The following is a 19,292-nucleotide window of genomic DNA, read 5'->3' on the forward strand; positions in this document are numbered from 1 at the left end:
CAATTTATGTTTGGCTTAGAGAAAGAAATGAATGAAGAAAGCATTGTGATTAATTAAAAGTATATCATGAATATATGAAGAAACTGATTTCTAATTAACATTCAAAAGCATGTGTGTGTATGTGTACTCAATCATTCAGTGGTGTCTGACTCTTTGTGACCCCATGGACTGTAGCCCAGCAGGCTCCTCTGTCCATGGGATTATCCAATATTCAAAACTATAAAATCTGACTTCAGAGACATAGGGTAACAGAATGCCCAGTGATCACATCCCCAAATTTAATCTTTGTTATTTCCAGTCTGATTTCTAAAGACAGTACTACCTGACCAAGAGTATAGATTAAATGATCAATGTTACTTTATATGCAAGACTTAAGTTTGCAATACTAGCTAAAATTAGGGTAATAAAATTCCCCCATGAAAAGAAGGACTGGCCATGTTGGTCCATTTAGAGGTGGCTGGAGGAGAAGGGGGCCGACAGAAGATAAGATGGCTGGATGGCATCACTGACTCAATGGACATGAGTCTGAGTGAACTCCAGGAGTTGGTGATGGACAGGGAGGCCCGGTGTGCTGCGATTCATGGGGTCACAAAGAGTCTGACATGACTGAGTGACTGAACTGAACTGAACTGAACTGGACTCTATGCTATACTACACTTTCCTTTTCTCCACCAGTCTTATACAGGCTTGCCAGTCTCATGAGGGTGTGATTTCCTAGCTTACCCAATATAGGCCCAGGTCTCTCATCTCTGAAGTCTGAGACTCCTAGAGTCAACTGTCATTAACTGAGAATTATAGATCAATGAACCAGTGTCACCTTTCAAATCAAACATGATTTTGTTCATTGTGGTGTCTGGTAAAAATGTTGGAGGGAAAGAGAGAAGGAAGAAGAAAACAAAAAAGTAGTAGAATGGGAGAGAAGGAGGGGAATATACTTATATGAATTGGTAGAATCAATTATTGTAAAACAGACTTTTTGTAAATATTGTGCTATAATATATCTGACAAAGAATTTAATTTGCTCTTTAAGGGGGTGTGCTATCCTATAAGTTGGAGAAGGAAATGGCAACCCACTCCAGTGTTCTTGAGAACACTCAAGAGAATCCCGGGGATGGCAGAGCCTGGTGGGCTGCCATCTCTGGGGTCGCATAGAGTCGGACACGACTGAAATGACTTAGCAGCAGCAGCAGCAGGAGGAGCTATCCTATAAAGAGTTTAAGATTAATATTATGATATCTCCTGTTCCTACCTATGAGACCTTGAACAACTCAATGTCTCCTAACACCAATATTCTCATGAATATGATAAATGTTAAGCATATTCATTTCAAACATTGTTGAAGGGATCAAAGGAACTCATCTATATAAGATCAAGTGCACATCATAGACACTTTTCTTTCCATTTCTCCATCATACTGAGCATCAAGAACTTCCTATTTAACATACATAAATTGTCCACTTATAAGTTTATATGCAAGACAATTTGAATCTCAAGTCTCTGAAGCCCAATTATAGGAGGATGAGAGGAGAGTATATTGGCTTGAAATGTAATTTAAGCTTTTAAACTACATTATAAATGGTAAAACAGCAGCAAAAATACACCCACTCTGACCACAGATATCTAATCATCCTTAAAGTTAACAAGGTTTACCTGGGAAGTTTATCTGGTTCAATAAAGGCAATTTTGCTCTGACTAAATGTAAGAAATTACATTCATTAGTAAGTAACCTGTGAAAAGAAAAACAATTTAAGTTTCCATTTCTGATTGCTGCAACTATGCTAATCTTTCAGGCCTCCAACTCCATCTGCTTTAGAATGTAGTTCTGTTTGCTGCCTGTTTATTTCCCAGTGAATGAAGGGGAAGGGGATGACAGGGGATGAGATGGTTGGTGGCATCACCGACTCGATGGACATGAGTTTGAGCAAGCTCCGTGAGTTGGCGATGGACAGGGAAGCCTGGTATGCTGCAGTCCGTGGGGTCACAGAGTCGGACATGACTGAGTGACTGAACTGACTGACTGAAGGAGAAGGACGTTCTTTCCAATATATGATTTCTCAGGTAGTGCTAAGATCAAACATACTAATTCCTACTGCAGACTTCCATAGCTTCTTGTTAGAGTTCCCTGCCAATTCGGGGTAGTCATCATTTCTTACCTAGTGGTGAGTGGTATTAAGGAATATTCTCTCTATATTCACCACATAGGAATGCTTTTTTAAAAAATAAAAGTGCAAGGAAATTCCCTGATGGTCCAATGGGAGGACTTGGCAATCTCACTGCTAGAACCTGGGTTCAATCTCTGGTTGGGGAACTAAAATTCCACAATCCTTAAATAAGCAAATAAATAAAAGCACAAAATTTATATTTAGAAAGGAGGAGGATTCTTTAGCTAAATCTCACTGGGAATAACTCTACAGTCTGTTAGTTCTTGTGAAATTTAAAGAAAATGAGCAGAAGATGAGGTTATAAGTGAATGTCAGACTTTAGAGCTGGAAACCGAAGTTGATAGCATAATGCATTGATCAGCCCAGGACAATCTAATATTTAATCAATTAGTCATATTGATGTGCACTTGAGATTATCAGTTTCGTAAATTAAACAAATCAACAAAAAGTTAAAAAGCCAAGATGGCACAACTCTGGGATCCTTAGGTATGACCTTTTCTCAATGTGTCAAATCTTAGATTTTAATTCTGGCTTCACCATTCTGGCTTGTTCAAGCTGGGAGACTTTAGTCAAGTGACCTCAAGCTTATCTGAAAAATGTTGATGCTAGTATTTACTTATAAGATTGTTGTAAAGATTAAATTAAATAAAACATGTAAAGTATTTAAATAAAGAAATCTTAAAGTGGACAGGTAAATTATAGTCAGAAGGTTACTTGTTAAATATGATTACCTGTGGCAGATTCATTTCGATATTTGGCAAAACTAATACAATATTGTAAAGTTTTAAAATTAAATAAAATTTAAAAAAAAAAAAAACCGTGTAGGACAACCATTTCCAAGATGATGGTATAACTACTATTCAGACTAGAGAATTTATGTTGAGAGTTGTTATTCTTGGTCCAGTATATTATCACCATAGCTAGTGTTTGACAGGCTTTTCTAAGTCCTTTTTCTGTTCCATGGCAGAAGAACTAACCCATACTGATTTTTTCAGACAAAATGCTATGTGTAAAATTATGTCTTCCCAAAATTTATATTGAAGTCCTAACCCTCAGCACCTCAGGATGTGACCTTATTTAGAAATAAGGTCATTGCACACATAATTAGTGAAGTTGAGGTAATACTGAGAGAGAGTGGGACCCCAATTCAGTAGGACCTATTTCTTATAAAGGAGGGAATTTGGACACGGACAAGCACATGGGAGAAGACCATGTGAAGATGAAAGAAACTGTGGTGATGCCTCAGGAACGAAGGAGTTTCAAAGACTTTTGATATTCAGAAATTCACCAGAAACTAGGAGAAAGGCATGGAAAAGATTCTCCTCCAAAGCCATAAGAAAAAACAAACCCTGCCAACATCCTGATCCTGGAGTTTAGCTTCCATAACTGTGAGACAGTTGTCTCACAATTTTAAACCACCTGGTTTGTGTTACTGTGTTAAAGCAGTTCTAGCAAATTAATGTACAGGGTAAGACTTCCATCTTAATTACAAGCAACTTGTGTTGACCCAGAATTATTCTACTCTTTAAAATAAATGGCATATATCTGTTCCGATTCATTTTTAAAAGCTTTTAGACATTTTTAAAAGCTTTTAGACATTGTAGGTATCAGTTAGGGTTTCAATAAAAAAAAACAAAAAACAAAAAAAACAGTCAACAGCCTCAGGCAAGAATTTTTAATGAAGAAACTATCTTTGGAGTTACATATGTGTACACTAAAGGAATTCACAAAGTGTTGAGACACTCAAGGAGAATCAACAGTGAGAAGTTAATGTTGTCCCCCATGACCTGAAGGAAAACGGGGGAAGTATGCAATTCATTAAGCTTCATTGAGAGCTGCAACCATGAAATAAAGGCTACCAGGCAGAAACCACCACCTTAGGGAGCACAACACAATGTGAACCACATTGAAACAGAAAAAATTGTAGGGAAAAAAAAAAAATACTCTGATCTGTAGGAGCCTCTCATTAGGTGATGCCAACCAGAAACCAGAAGGCAAATAGGTCCAGGTGATATAGTCCATAGAGGTCAGTCTTCCAGGCACAGAGCAAGACAAAGAAGAGCAGAGATTGGACCTAAGGGCAAAGGGAGACGAATGGGAACCAGAATCTATTACGGTTCTTTTGACTATGAATAATAAATTACCTGGCTAAAAGTGGCTTAAGCAAAATGTAATTTTTTTTTTAAGCCCAGTGACAGAAATTTTAGAGTTGGTTCAGCTTTCAATAACATCAGATCACTAAACTTAAAGAGCATCTCAATTTTCTTACAAGGTGAAAATAGATTTCTGCATTTCCAAGCATCACATAATTATACAAGTAAGTTCAAAGCCAAGAAGAAGAGGTCAGGGAGCTCTCTTTTTCTTCTCTCTCTTTTTGGTTATTTTTCCTGGAAGACATTCCCTTATATATTATTGGCTAGATATAGGTCACATGGTCACCACTAAACCACTAAGTGGTGAAAAGAACTGGAATCATTATGACTGCTTTAATTATTTATTTCATAGGTCAGGTGCCTCCTTCCTTTATGAAGAGGCTGTCTAGAAGATAACATCAAAAGTGAGGCAAAAAAAAACTGAAGAAGGCTAAACAAGAAAAGGCAACCACTGTGTTCCCTTTTTCCAAGTAAATCCTCAGGATCAAAGTCTCATTGTGCCCTCTCAGGACTTGACAACACCTCCCAATTCTCCTTCTCTTCCTACAGTTCTGATACTGTTTAGGCTGAACTCTAATTTTTATCATGATTGAAAAGTCAGAAAAATCCATTCTAGTCTTTGTCACCACTGACCTTAGGAATCACATAGCTTCTCATTGCCTCTCTCTGCCTGGTTTTGCTCATTGCTAATTGAGACATGCTGCTACAAATGCAAGTCCATGTGCCCGACGTACAGTGAGACCAAATACCAAAACTTCTGAATCTGGAACAGAGAAAGGTTTATTGCAGGGCCACACAGGGAGACTCATGGCTCATGCCTTAAATACACCAAACTCCCCGAAAGCTTTCAGCAAGACCCTTTTATAGAAAAGGTGGGGGAGAGGTATGCTGCTGCTGCTGCTGCTAAGTTGCTTCAGTCGTGTCCGACTCTGTGCGACCCCATAAGTGGCAACCCAACAGTCTCCCCCATCCCTGGGGTTCTCCAGGCAAGAACACTGGAGTGGGTTGCCATTTCCTTCTCCAGTACATGAAAGTGAAAAGTGAAAGTGAAGTCGCTCAGTGTCGTGTCCGACTCTTTGTGACCCGATGGACCGCAGCCTAGCAGGCTCCTCCGTCCATGGGATTTTCCAGGCAAGAGTACTGGAGTGGGATGCCATCGCCTTCTCCAGGGGAGAGGTATAGTTGCTGCAAACTTCTTGGTGTCAGATCCTTTGTCCCTGAGGTCAGTGAAGTCACAATATTCCCATAAACCTCCACCAAAACAAATTTTATTTTCTGTTCTTACAAGAAAGAGCAAAGTCAAGTCCCAAATCTCAACATTTGCTCTCTGAGTTTCAGGTCCTAGTTAAGAGAAGAGAGGCCCTATGAAAGCTAGTTATCCAACCAGGGAATGTTGGTCCAGCACCCAGTCTAGTTTCTCCCACCAGTGCCCAGGCCTGGCTGAGGAGGCAAATCTCAGCTGGTAGCGGCCTCAAGGCTAGGTCCCCAGACCCTGCCCAGCCATCATCACTAAGGGAGCAGCACACCTAGGACCCAGCCAGCCCTCAAGCTTTCGTTTAAACTGGAGCAATTCATTTGTATAAGATCACTGGAAATATGTGTCGTAGCAAATACCAATCAGATTAATTCCCAGTTTACAGCAATTGCACTTCTTCTGGTTGGACCTGAAGCACTGATGTTCAACATCCTTACAACTTAACCCTGACCTCAGGCCACCTTCTAGGAGGAGACAACTGATTTAAGCTGTACCAACTTTTGAAATTAGAACAGAGAGACTAGAGCTGGCTGAAGATATTACCTTAAAGGCAGCGTCCGTATACTCCAGTTGCTAAGGCCTCCATGGACTGCGGCCCATGTGGAGGTGGTAATGGGGGAGAGATTTACTGCTGCTTTAAGGCCTGGCCAGTGGGCAGCCACAGCGAGGGGTCTGGAGCTCTGTGGGACACAACCCTCAGCCTGTCAGCTGGCCTCCCAGCTCACTGACATCCTAGAGGCCACAGAGTCTGGAGGGCCCCAAGGAGGAGGCTGTGATCTGCCTCTTACTGCACCCTCTGCCACGAGGATCACTGGCCTGCTGACTGCTGGCCCACCAGACCTCTAACCCCTGCTCTCAGGGTCTCAAGCTAACAGTCACGAACCTGCCCCACCCCTATTACAAGGGTTTGACTTAAAAATATCATTGGCACTTTCGTCATTGTCATTGTGGATACACAAACAAGCTGGGAAATCTCAAGTTCAGGCAAATTTTTCTAGTAAGAACAGAGATTTAGTTCAAAAACTAATATTTTTTTTCTTTTTTTTTTTTTTTAATTTTTTATTCCTTTATTTCTCATGTGTTCCCCATCCTGAACCCTCCTCCCTCCTCCCTCCCCATACCATCCCTCTGGGTCGTCCCAGTGCACCAGCCCCAAGCATCCAGCATCGTGCATTGAACCTGGACTGGCATCTCGTTTCATACATGACATTTCACATGTTTCAATGCCATTCTCCCAAATCTTCCCACCCTCTCCCTCTCCCACAGAGTCCATAAGCCTGTTCTATACATCAGTGTCTTTTTTGCTGTCTCGTATATAGGGTTATCGTTACCATCTTTCTAAATTCCATATATATGCGTTAGTATACTGTATTGGTGTTTTTCCTTCTGGCTTACTTCACTCTGTATAATAGGCTCCAGTTTCATCCACCTCATTAGAACTGATTCAAATGTATTCTTTTTAATGGCTGAGTAATACTCCATTGTGTATATGTACCACAGCTTTCTTATCCATTCATCTACTGATGGACATCTAGGTTGCTTCCATGTCCTGGCTATTATAAATAGTGCTGCGATGAACATTGGGGTACACGTGTCTCTTTCCCTTCTGGTTTCCTCAGTGTGTATGCCCAGCAGTGGGATTGCTGGATCATAAGGCAGTTCTATTTCCAGTTTTTTAAGGAATCTCCACACTGTTCTCCATAGTGGCTGTACTAGTTTGCATTCCCACCAACAGTGTAAGAGGGTTCCCTTTTCTCCACACCCTCTCCAGCATTTATTATTTGTAGACTTTTGGATCGCAGCCATTCTGACTGGTGTGAAATGTATACTACCTAAAGCAATTTATAGATTCAATGCAATCCCTATCAAGCTACCAACAGTATTCTTCACAGAGCTAGAACAAATAATTTCACAATTTGTATGGAAATACAAAAAACCTCGAATAGCCAAAGCGATCTTGAGAAAGAAAAATAGAACTGGAGGAATCAACCTACCTGACTTCAGGCTCTACTACAAAGCCACAGTCATCAAGACAGTATGGTACTGGCACAAAGACAGAAATATAGACCAATGGAACAAAATAGAAAGCCCAGAGATAAATCCACGCACATATGGACACCTTATCTTTGACAAAGGAGGCAAGAATATACAATGGATTAAAGACAATCTCTTTAACAAGTGGTGCTGGGAAATCTGGTCAACCACTTGTAAAAGAATGAAACTAGAACACTTTCTAACACCATATACAAAAATAAACTCAAAATGGATTAAAGATCTCAACGTAAGATCAGAAACTATAAAACTCCTAGAGGAGAACATAGGCAAAACACTCTCTGACATACATCACAGCAGGATCCTCTATGACCCACCTCCCAGAATATTGGAAATAAAAGCAAAAATAAACAAATGGGACCTAATTAAACTTAAAAGCTTCTGCACATCAAAGGAAACTATTAGCAAGGTGAAAAGACAGCCTTCAGAATGGGAGAAAATAATAGCAAATGAAGCAACCGACAACTAATCTCAAAAATATACAAGCAACTCCTACAGCTCAACTCCAGAAAAATAAATGACCCAATCAAAAAATGGGCCAAAGATCTAAATAGACATTTCTCCAAAGAAGACATCCAGATGGCTAACAAACACATGAAAAGATGCTCAACATCACTCATTATCAGAGAAATGCAAATCAAAAACTAATATTTTTAAAAAGTCAATGTTAGTGATAATGTGAAAGTAGTGCCAATATAAGATTCTAATCACACTTCCTATTGACTTCCAGTGTGAACTTCTTTCAAGAAGTCCCATAAGGTCTTTGAGCCTGCTTTCTCATCTACTAGATGAAAGTATTATGTTAGAATGCTGACTTTAAAAATATATCATAAAATATCTATGAGCAGTTTGTGATGCTGGTGACATTCTAGACTTTAAGATCTATAAGTAACATAAACTAACATTGGTTTAAGTTTTTCAGCTTACTAAATGCTTTTACAAATGGAGAGGCAGAGTTGTCGACTGTGTTTGCCAATACCGTCAAAGTTTGAAGGTAACATATCTGCTTTGAGATTTCCCCCTCTTCTACTGATGAACATTAATATACTAATATTGTGTCCCATAAAGTACAAGCTAGCCTAAAATGGATTAGGTTTATTTTCATATAATGAGTCAATCCCCTGACACCAGTTGTTTGCCAGCTTGTGCAGGTGGAGATCATGTTGTGTACTCAAAAAGCAAGAGAGATTCCTGTCTTCAGAAGGTCTTATACAGTGACTATCATTCTCTCACTTTTCCTGGCAAATTCACAGGGGTCAAATATAAGTCTTTGACTTAATGACAATGTCACACTATTTTCATATTATAGGAAGGTTAGCCTTAGAACAGTCTAAATAACCTAAGCAAGTTCAAAATATTCTCATTTCCATGTTCCTAAGATTTTCTGAGTATATACACCTCCATTTCTGCAGAGCGTATAATACTTTTAAGCTGTTAAGTTACCAGACTCCCAAAATAATGTAAGATAGGTATTTCCTTCTTAGAACAGTCCTTTAGATGATCCAACGATACTTAACATCTCTGGTAAAATGACAATTGATCCCTTATTTTCACACGAAACACACTAATTTAAAGAAGCAAGGTATGTCACTGCAGTGTTTTCTCATCAAATCTACTTCAGAAATAAGGATAAAGACAGTTTTAAACATCATTTGGTATTTACATTAGACACCTGAGGCCTCATAATTTTTCCCAATAAGCTCAGAAAGATATGTATTAATGGAGTATGCAATAAAGAGAGTGTTATGAGAATCATGCGTCTGTGAGACTCTGGAAGCATGCATTAAACAGTATGAAAAATATAGCCTATGTAATCTTCAACTGATAAACAATTTAAAATACTAAAATCTGTACAATATTTTATTAGAAAAAGCACTATACTTTCACCATAATTTGGATTCATCTTACTCATACCTGGGACCTGCTACCAGACAAAGACTCCCGCTGCTGCTGCTGCTGCTAAGTCGCTTCAGTCGTGTCTGACTCTGTGCGACCCCATAGACAGCAGCCCACCAGGTTCCCCAGTCCCTGAGATTCTCCAGACAAGAACACTGGATCGGGTTGTCATTTCCTTCTCCAATGCATGAAAGTGAAAAGTGAAAGTGAAGTCGCTCAGTCGTGTCCGATTCTTAGTGACCCCATGGACTGCGGCCCACCAGGCTCCTCCGTCCATGGGATTTTCCAGGCAAGAGTAGTGGAGCGGGATGCCATTGCCTTCTCCTAACACTCAACAAATTCTAAGAGTTTAAAGGTTACCTGACAGGAGCCAGGATCAAAAGTCAGACTTTTCTTTGGGTGGGGCTAAATTCCCCACTACATTTTTCATTTATGTTTGGAGTTGACTCCTTCTAATCAGTTCATTATACCCCACAGCCACAGTGATATGCCCCTCATAATTTCCTGTTGCTTTCACAACAAACTAGGAAAAAAGTTGTGTTCCCATTTCCCCAGTCTCATTTTAAGTCATAGATCACTCCACTTTCCCTTCTGAAGTCATGCAATCCTTCTATAATCCTTCATCACAAGACCATCTCAAGGGCTGAAACTTCGGCATAAACTGCTTTTCTTCCCTCTCCTATTTGCCAGTAACTAGCACTGACACCAGACAAGGCAATGGCACCCCACTCCAGCACTCTTGCCTGGAAAATCCCCTGGATGGAGGAGCCTGGAAGGCTGCAGTTCATGGGGTCACTGAGAGTTGGACTCAACTGAGCTACTTCACTTTCACTTTTCACTTTCATGCATTGGAGAAGGAAATGGCAACCCACTCCAGTGTTCTTGCCTGGAGAATCCCAGGGAAGGGGGAGCCTGGTGGGCTGCCGTGTATGGAGTACCACAGAGTCGGACACGACTGAAAACTTAGCAGCAGCACTGACATCTCTTATTTCTTAGCCATCACTCATTATATAATTAATATTTTCTTTCCACAAGATTTTGCTGTGCATCCAGTAAGAATTATGTTGATTTTTTTCTCCTCAGTATACCCTAGCATTTAGTACAGTTTATTATATAATAAACATAAGTTAATGTTTACTTTAACCAAGATCATTATATTCAAATTGATTCACCCCAATCTTAAGAGTGTGACACAGTGAATAAACTCATTCTCCTCTTCACATGATCAGCACATATTTGTGGAGCACGAGCCAGACATCCTGGAATGTGAAGTTAAGTGGGCCTTAGGAAGCATCACTACGAACAAAGCTAGTGGGGGTAATGGAATTCCAGTTGAGTTATTCCAAATCCTGAAAGATGATGCGTGAAAGTGCTGCACTCAATATGCCAGCAAATTTGGAAAACTCAGCAGTGGCCACAGGACTGGAAAAGGTCAGTTTTCATTCCAATCCCAAAGAAAGGCAATGACAAAGAATGCTCAAACTACCGCACAATTGCACTCATCTCACACGCGAGTAAAGTAATGCTCAAAATTCTCCAAGCCAGGCTTCAGCAATATGTGAACCGTGTACTTCCTGATGTTCAGACTGGTTTTAGAAAAGGCAGAGGAACCAGAGATCAAATTGCCAACATCCGCTGGATCATAGAAAAAGCAAGAGAGTTTCAGAAAAACATCTATTTCTGCTTTATTGACTATGCCAAAGCCTTTGACTCTGTGGATCACAATTAACTGTGGAAAATTCTGAGAGATGGGAAAACCAGACCACCTGATCTGCCTCTTGAGAAATTTGTATGCAGGTCAGGAAGCAACAGACATGGAACAACATACTGGTTCCAAATAGGAAAAGGAGTTCTTCAAGGCTGTATATTGTCACCCTGTTTATTTAACTTATATGCAGAGTACATTATGAGAAACGCTGGACTGGAAGAAACACAAGCTGGAATCAAGATTGCCAGGAGAAATATCAATAACCTCAGATATGCAGATGACACCACCCTTATGGCAGAAAGTGAAGAGGAACTAAAAAGCCTCTTGATGAAAGTGAAAGTGGAGAGTGAAAAAGTTGGCTTAAAGCTCAACATTCAGAAAACTAAGATCATGGCATCTGGTCCCACCACTTCATGGGAAATAGATGGGGAAACAGTGGAAACAGTGTCAGACTTTATTTTTCTGGGCTCCAAAATCACTACAGATGGTGACTGCAGCCATGAAATTAAAAGACGCTTACTCCTTGGAAGGAAAGTTATGACCACCTAGATAGCATATTCAAAAGCAGAGACATTACTTTGCCAACAAAGGTCCGGCTAGTCAAGGCTATGGTTTTTCCTGTGGTCATGTATGGATGTGAGAGTTGGACTGTGAAGAAGGCTGAGCACCGAAGAATTGATGCTTTTGAACTGTGGTGTTGGAGAAGACTCTTGAGAGTCCCTTGGACTGCAAGGAGATCCAACCAGTCCATTCTGAAGGAGACCAGCCCTGGGATTTCTTTGGAAGGAATGATGCTAAAGCTGAAACTCCAGTACTTTGGCAACCTCATGCGAAGAGTTGACTCATTGGAAAAGACTCTGATGCTGGGAGGGATTGGGGGCAGGAGGAGAAGGGGACGACAGAGGATGAGATGGCTGGATGGCATCACTGATTCGATGGACATGAGTCTGAGTGAACTCCGGGAGTTGGGGATGGACAGGGAGGCCTGGTGTGCTGCTATTTATGGGGTTGCAAAGAGTTGGACATAACTGAGCGACTGATCTGATCTGATCTAAGTGCAGAACTATGTATAACTGGAATCCATGGTATACAAAACAGTGCCAACAGAAGAAGATATGTTATGTAACTGGAAGTAGCAAAGAAGTGGGCTCCATTACCAATCTGATTGATATCAACCTTTCCCTAATTCAAAGAACTGTAACTATAAGCAGCCCGAGAAGTTCATTCAAAGACCTAGAAATGAACTAATATTATTACCTTTAACTCTGATTTGACTTTGTTTTCTGTTCATGCACAGAATTAGTGAGAAAAAAATTGACAACAAAATTACCAACATAAATTCACATGAGACGAGTAATGAGATCGTGCTGATCACAACGCTCTCTCATTATTTGTTCACATACACCCTTGTGTGTCATATCGGAACACACGTGCAGAGATGGAGAAAACAGAGCCTGCTTCTGCCTTTGCTTCTTTCTTTCCAACACAGATGTTTGGCAGCACTCATGAGATGGCATTGTGCTAATACTGAGCCACGTTTATGCTTGTGTTTATCTTCAAATATATCTAACTGGTTTGAAGCCATAAATTTTTTTAGCTATAATTACAATTATGCCCTGGGTGACATTGTGGATGGCTTATTGTGTTTCTAAAAAGGTAGGAAAGTCTGCTTCTGGGAATTAGTGAGTGAATGTAATGATTCTAGAAGCAACACTATGTATCATAATGAACACAAATCAATATTTTTATGGTGGAAGTTGATGTGTTTGCTGCTACTTTCTTTTCTAAGTTAAAAAAAAAACAGAGTTGGAGTAAACAGCTAACATTTTCACAAAAAGCTGGAAATTTTAAATACATGGGTTATTTCCAAAGGTAATAAAAATATAGAATATGAAAAACAATACAATGAATTCTTCACTTATGGAAAACAATTTCCATTGTCCAGATACTCAAGCATCTAAAACACAACTGCAATCTATAACTTAACTCCCTACTTTCCTTTTTTCTTTTAATTATGTAAATTTTAGGTGTACAGCATTATAATTTGACAACTGTGTATGCTACAAAATGATCACTGCTATAAGTCTGGTTATCATTCATCACCATACAGTTGATCTCCTTCATGCCTTTTACCTACCCCCAACCCACTTTCTCTTGGTAAACACTACTCCGTTTCTGATATCTATGAATTTGCTTTGTTTTATTATATTCTATTACGAGTGAAATGATATGACGTTTTTCTCAGTATGACTTATTTCAGTTAACATAATACCTTCAGTTTTCATTCATGTTGTTACAAATGACAAGATTTTATTTTTTTATAGATGAGTAGTATTCCTATTTGGAGAAGGAAATGGCAACCCACTCCAGTGTTCTTGTCTGGAGAATCCCAGGGATGGGGGAGCCTGGTGGGCTGCCATCTATGGGGTCGCTCAGAGTCGGACACGCCTGAAGCGACTTAGCAGTAGCAGCAGCAGTGTTCCTATAGATAGATAGATAGATACACATATATGTATGTGTGTGTGCGCGCGCCACATTTTCCTTACCCATTCATCCATCAGAGGACCCTTTGGTTGTTTGCATATCTTGACTATCGTACGCAATGTTGCAATGAACATAACAGTTCACGTATCTTTCAAATTAGTGTTTCATGTTTGTCATATAAATATCCAGAAGTGAAATAATTGGATCATATCTTAGTTTTATCTTTAATTTTTTGAGGATTTTCTATACTGTTTTCTATAATGGTTGTGAAAAACTTAAGGAAATCGATGGACTTTACACTTCTATTTTTGTCCTACAGGAAAAGGGAGGGATTGTATTGTAATAAGGGCTGCACAAGGCCATTAGCATAAGATCCTAAGTATAGTGTTTATAGAACTTACTCCAAGCAGTCAGCCAGGCAATGGTCCTGGCTGCACAGAGTGAGATAAAAGGTGAATTGCAGTCTTCTCACCTGGGCCCTCCAGGCCCTCCGGCCTTGGGCCTATGGGTGAGCTGGAGAAGCCAAGGGCAGGAACAGGCTGAGGGCTGTGTCCTGCAGGACTCCAGAACCCACTCCATAGCAACCAACCGGCCTGGTTCAGGCCTTGAAGCAGCAGTAAACCTCTCCGCCCTCTCTGCCTCCACAACCTGATGGCCACAGCGGTCTCCATGGGCTGTGGTCCACAGGATCGGACCTGTTTGGGGCCTCTGGAGCCTGAGGACTGGTGGGAACTGGATGCTTTGCTCCTTCAGTGATGACAGCTGGGCAGGGTCTGGGGACCAGCCATGAGGCCATCACCAGCGGAGATATGCCTATTCTGCCCTGCCTGTGCACTGGTGGAAGGACCCATACTGTGTGCTCCATGAAGACTCCCGGGCAGTGTTAACTGGCTGGAGTAGGGACTGCCTTCCCTTAGCCAGGCACTGACTTCAAAGGGTGAAAGTTAAGACTTGGGACCTTGCCGTTTCTTGTCAGGATGGAGAATAACATTTGTTTTGGTGGAGGTTTACAGGAATAGCATGACCTGACTGTGAGCTCACTTCAAGCACAAAGGTCTGGCCCCAAGAAGTTTGCAACAACTAACCACATTCCTCCCTCAACTTTCCTATAAAAGGATTTTGCTGAACGTTTTCAGAGAGTTCAGGGTTTTTAAACCATGAGCCACCTATCTCCTTGCAAACCTTTCTCTGCTCCAGACTTTGATGTTTGGCCTTACTGTGCCTTGGGCACAAGAACTTGAGTTCAGTAACAATCTCATTGTGGTTTTGTTTTGCATTTCCCTAATAACTGGTGATGCTGAGCATCTTTTCATGTGCCTGTTGACTATCTACTTGTTTTTTTTTTTTTTTTTTTTGAAAAATGTCTATTCAGATCTTCTGTTAATTTTAAAACCAAACTTCCTACTTCGAGTTTCTGAGTGCCTTATATTTGAAATGTCTCTCAAGGAGGAATGAAAACAAAAATAAACTGGAGATAAAAATAGTAAAACATAGGTATTCAAAAACATTGGAGGTAAACTGGGCTTAAGTAGGCATATTTTCAGAATGGCTGAAATTTTTGGCTTTAATATTAAATGACACTAATGTGTCACATTATAAATGACATGCTATGTCACATTATTATGTGCCATGCACTGACCAGGTGCTTAAGAATTTCCTCTTATTTCCTTATTTTGTGGAATAAATAATTAAGCATCAAAAATGTCAAGTAAGTTGTCCAAATATCCAAAGCTATTAATAAATGAAATTGCAAAATACAAAAAAAAAAAATTCATTCCAGCATTTTAAAGTAGAAAGCTGCCTTAATTATAAGGAAACTGCTCTGTGTGTGAAGTCGCTTCAGTCATGTCTGACTCTTTGCAATTCTATGGACTATAACCCACCAGGCTCTTCTGTCCAAGGGATTCTCCAGGCAAGAATACTGTGGTGGGTTGCCATGTCCTTTTCCAGGAGATCTTCCTGACCCAGGAATCAAACCCACATCTCTTTACGTATCTGGCATTGGCAGCCAGATTCTTTACGACTAGTGCCGCCTGGGAAGCCTGGAAAACTGCCCTACCCCTGTGTCATAGCAGTGTAAAACCTCAGGGTCCAGCATTGTACCTGCTATATTACGTGCACACAACATTCACATTACCGAAGAATTAAAATGAAGAAAACGAAAAAATAATGGAACAAATATGGAGGAAGCGTTTATGTCTTTGTTGGTAACATAGAATCATCATTAAAATCCTTAAAATCAAAATTCCTATTAAGCTTTTCCCTCCAATAGTCTATATCTAAGTGATACTGTTTTAGAAAATCTTAACCAAACTTCACAGAAATATATCCAAACGAAAAACAAGAGTATTTTTAGATAAATGGATATCATTCACCATGAACTTTTGTGGCATTATTTAGACAACTTGCTGCTGCCTTTTTTTCCTTTTAACTTCCTGACTTTGAATTATATTAGAGGAACTGGTACCCCACTCCAGTACTCTTGCCTGGAAAATCCCATGGATGGAGGAGCCTGGTAGGCTGCAGTCCATGGGGTCGCTAGGAGTCGGACAGGACTGAGCGACTTCACTTTCACTTTTCACTTTCACGCACTGGAGAAGGAAATGGCAACCCACTCCAGTGATCTTGCCTGGAAAATCCCAGGGACAGGGGAGCCTGGTAGGCTGCCATCTATGGGGTCACACAGAGTCGAACACAACTGAAGTGACTTAGAATAGCATAGCATAGAGGAACTGAATCCTGGACATCTGAGTTTTTTCCTATGGTTTTCTAGATTTTATATTTTCCAATTTATATATTAATATCACTAGCTATTCTATATGTATCTTTTTAAAAGTGAAGTCATCCAAGGAAGAAAAGGTGTAATATTTGTAGTTGAATGAGAAGAAATTTCATTGTTTATGTTTTCATACAAAATAGTATTGTCTTTAGTTGTAGAAATGGACCTCTATGTTTCTCTCTCTATTTCTCTCTCACCACTGTTTTTTTTTTTTTCATAAAGTCATGTTCGAAGTCTAAAATTAGAGACACAACAATTTCTGAACAGAAAAAAAAGGCTTCTTCCAAGCCATTACAAGTCACAATTCACTTGTTCACACCTTTCTCTGTCCCCGTAAAACTTCCTGTACTCACCCTATTCAGAAGGTCTTTGCCATCTGATTCATGTGTAAACATGCACTAAACTGTAGATTAATTACGTCATTTATAATATGAATGCCTTAACATTTGCCTTTTAATTTAGTTCATGAATATATTCACCCGAAGAAGGGCTAATGTGACATCTCCAAAAAAACTGCAGTCACAGGGGAAAAGTCAGAAAATAGAACAACAGGTCAGATAAGAGGTTAAGTTAGATGAACTTAGCAGATACGCTTAGGCCATGGTGGTGGTTGTATCCGTGCAGAGCCTGACCGCCCAGGCATCCAAAGTGCTGTGCTGTCCTGCCAGCCTGCAGCCCCAGCTGGCCAGGTTCTGCTGGTCATGGTGCTGGGCCAGCAAGGTGCAAGCCCTGAGGAGGTGTTCGCCGTGTGCACTAGGTGGGGAGCTGGGAGGACGCCCCAGGCGTGCAAGCAACAGCGCCTCACACACCTGAGCCAGGAGGAGAAGGTGCTGCAGAGGAAACTAAAAGACAGAGTAGCAGCTCAGACAGCCAGAAACCGAAAGAAAGCTAAGATGAGTGAGCTGAAACAACAAATGGTAGATAAGGGAGAAGAAAACTAGAAACTTTGCTAGAAAATTAGCTTTTACAAGATAAAACTCCTGGCCTCATTTGTAGTTGAGAACCAGAAGTTAAGACAGCTCCTGGGAATGGATGACTGAAGAGGAAGCAGAGACCAGGGGGAATGGAGCCAGGCCAGTGGCCTCCTCTGCTGAGTCCACAGCAGGTGCAGAACCAGTCGTTACCCCTCTAGAACATTCCCGGTGGATTCTCACGGTGTTGACTGTTCAGACTCTGAGTCTGATATCCTGTTTGACACTTTCTTCAACCTGGACCCAGTCATGTTCCTCAGATGTCCTTCCCCAGAGTCTGCCAGACTGGAGTAGCTCCCATATGCGGACTCAGAAGGACCCAATTCCTTACTGACTTCCCCTTGTCCATCTCTGAGGATGTCATCAGCCAAGCTGAAAGCCATTAATGAACTGATTTGCTTTGACCACGTATGTATAAAGGACTTAGTCTTAGAGATACCCTCTGAGATAGAGAGCCAAGTTAATGTGGTAGTGAAGATTGAGGAAGCACCTTTCAGTCCCTCAGAAAAAGATCACCCTGAATTCACTGTCTCAGTGAAGGAAGAATTTGTAGAAGATGACTTCATTCCGAAGCTGGATATCTCAGATCTGCTTTCAATCAGCCACTGCCTAAAGGCATCTTCCTGCCTACTGGATGCTTGTGGTGACTGTAGCTATGAGGGTTCCCCTTCTCTCTTGAGTGACAGGTCCTTTCTGACCATTCTTGAGAAGACCCTTTTGCCAGTGAACTCCCCTGGCTGATTAGTGTCTAAAGAGTGATCCAATATTGACCCTCTTTTCTTGACAATTACACGGCCTGGAGGACAGCACAGAGGCCTGTGCTTCATCCAAAAAGCCAAAGCACAGGGTGTATGGTCCTAGATAATTCCTCAAAAGTATTGGTTCAAAACTCATCAGATCAGATCAGATCAGTCACTCAGTCGTGTCTGACTCTTTGTGACCCCATGAATCACAGCACGCCAGGCCTCCCTGTCCATCACCAACTCCCAGAGTTCACTCAGACTCACGTCCATCGAGTCAGTGATGCCATCCAGCCATCTCATCCTCTGTCGTCCCCTTCTCCTCTTGCCCCCAATCCCTCCCAGCATCAGAGTCTTTTCCAATGAGTCAACTCTTCGCATGAGGTGGCCAAAGTACTGGAGTTTCAGCTTTAGCATGATTCCTTCCAAAGAAATCCCAGGGCTGATCTCCTTCAGAATGGACTGGTTGGATCTCCTTGAGGTCCAAGGGACTCTCAAAAGTCTGCTCCAACACCACAGTTCAAAAGCATCAATTCTTCGGTGCTCAGCCTTCTTCACAGTCCAACTCTCACATCCATACATGACCACAGGAAAAACCATAGCCTTGACTAGCCGGACCTTTGTTGGCAAAGTAATGTCTCTGCTTTTGAATATGCTATCTAGGTGGTCATAACTTTCCTTCCAAGGAGTAAGCATCTTTTAATTTCATGGCTGCAGTCACCATCTGTAGTGATTTTGGAGCCCAGAAAAATAAAGTCTGACACTGTTTCCACTGTTTCCCCATCTATTTCCCATGAAGTGATGGGACCAGATGCCATGATCTTTGTTTTCTGAATGTTGAGCTTTAAGCCAACTTTTTCACTCTCCACTTTCACTTTCATCAAGAGGATTTTTAGTTCCTCTTCACTTTCTGCCATAAGGGTGGTGTCCTCTGCATATCTGAGGTTATTGCTATTTCTCCCAGCAATCTTGATTTCAGCTTGTGCTTTTTCCAATCCAGCGTTTCTCATGATGTACTCTGCATGTAAGTTAAATAAACAGGGTGACAATATACAGCCTTGACGTACTCCTTTTCCTATTTGGAACCAGTAT

General features: G+C 40.9%; 1 pseudogene; it reads left to right on the top strand.

Moving 5' to 3' along the window:
* The first annotated feature begins 17,089 nt into the window (after positions 1–17,089).
* Positions 17,090–18,212, top strand: LOC781670 (uncharacterized; annotated as a pseudogene).
* Positions 18,213–19,292: the final 1,080 nt, after the last annotated feature.

The sequence above is a fragment of the Bos taurus genome, chromosome 6 (assembly GCF_002263795.3).
Source record: "Bos taurus isolate L1 Dominette 01449 registration number 42190680 breed Hereford chromosome 6, ARS-UCD2.0, whole genome shotgun sequence".
NCBI lineage: Eukaryota > Metazoa > Chordata > Mammalia > Artiodactyla > Bovidae > Bos > Bos taurus.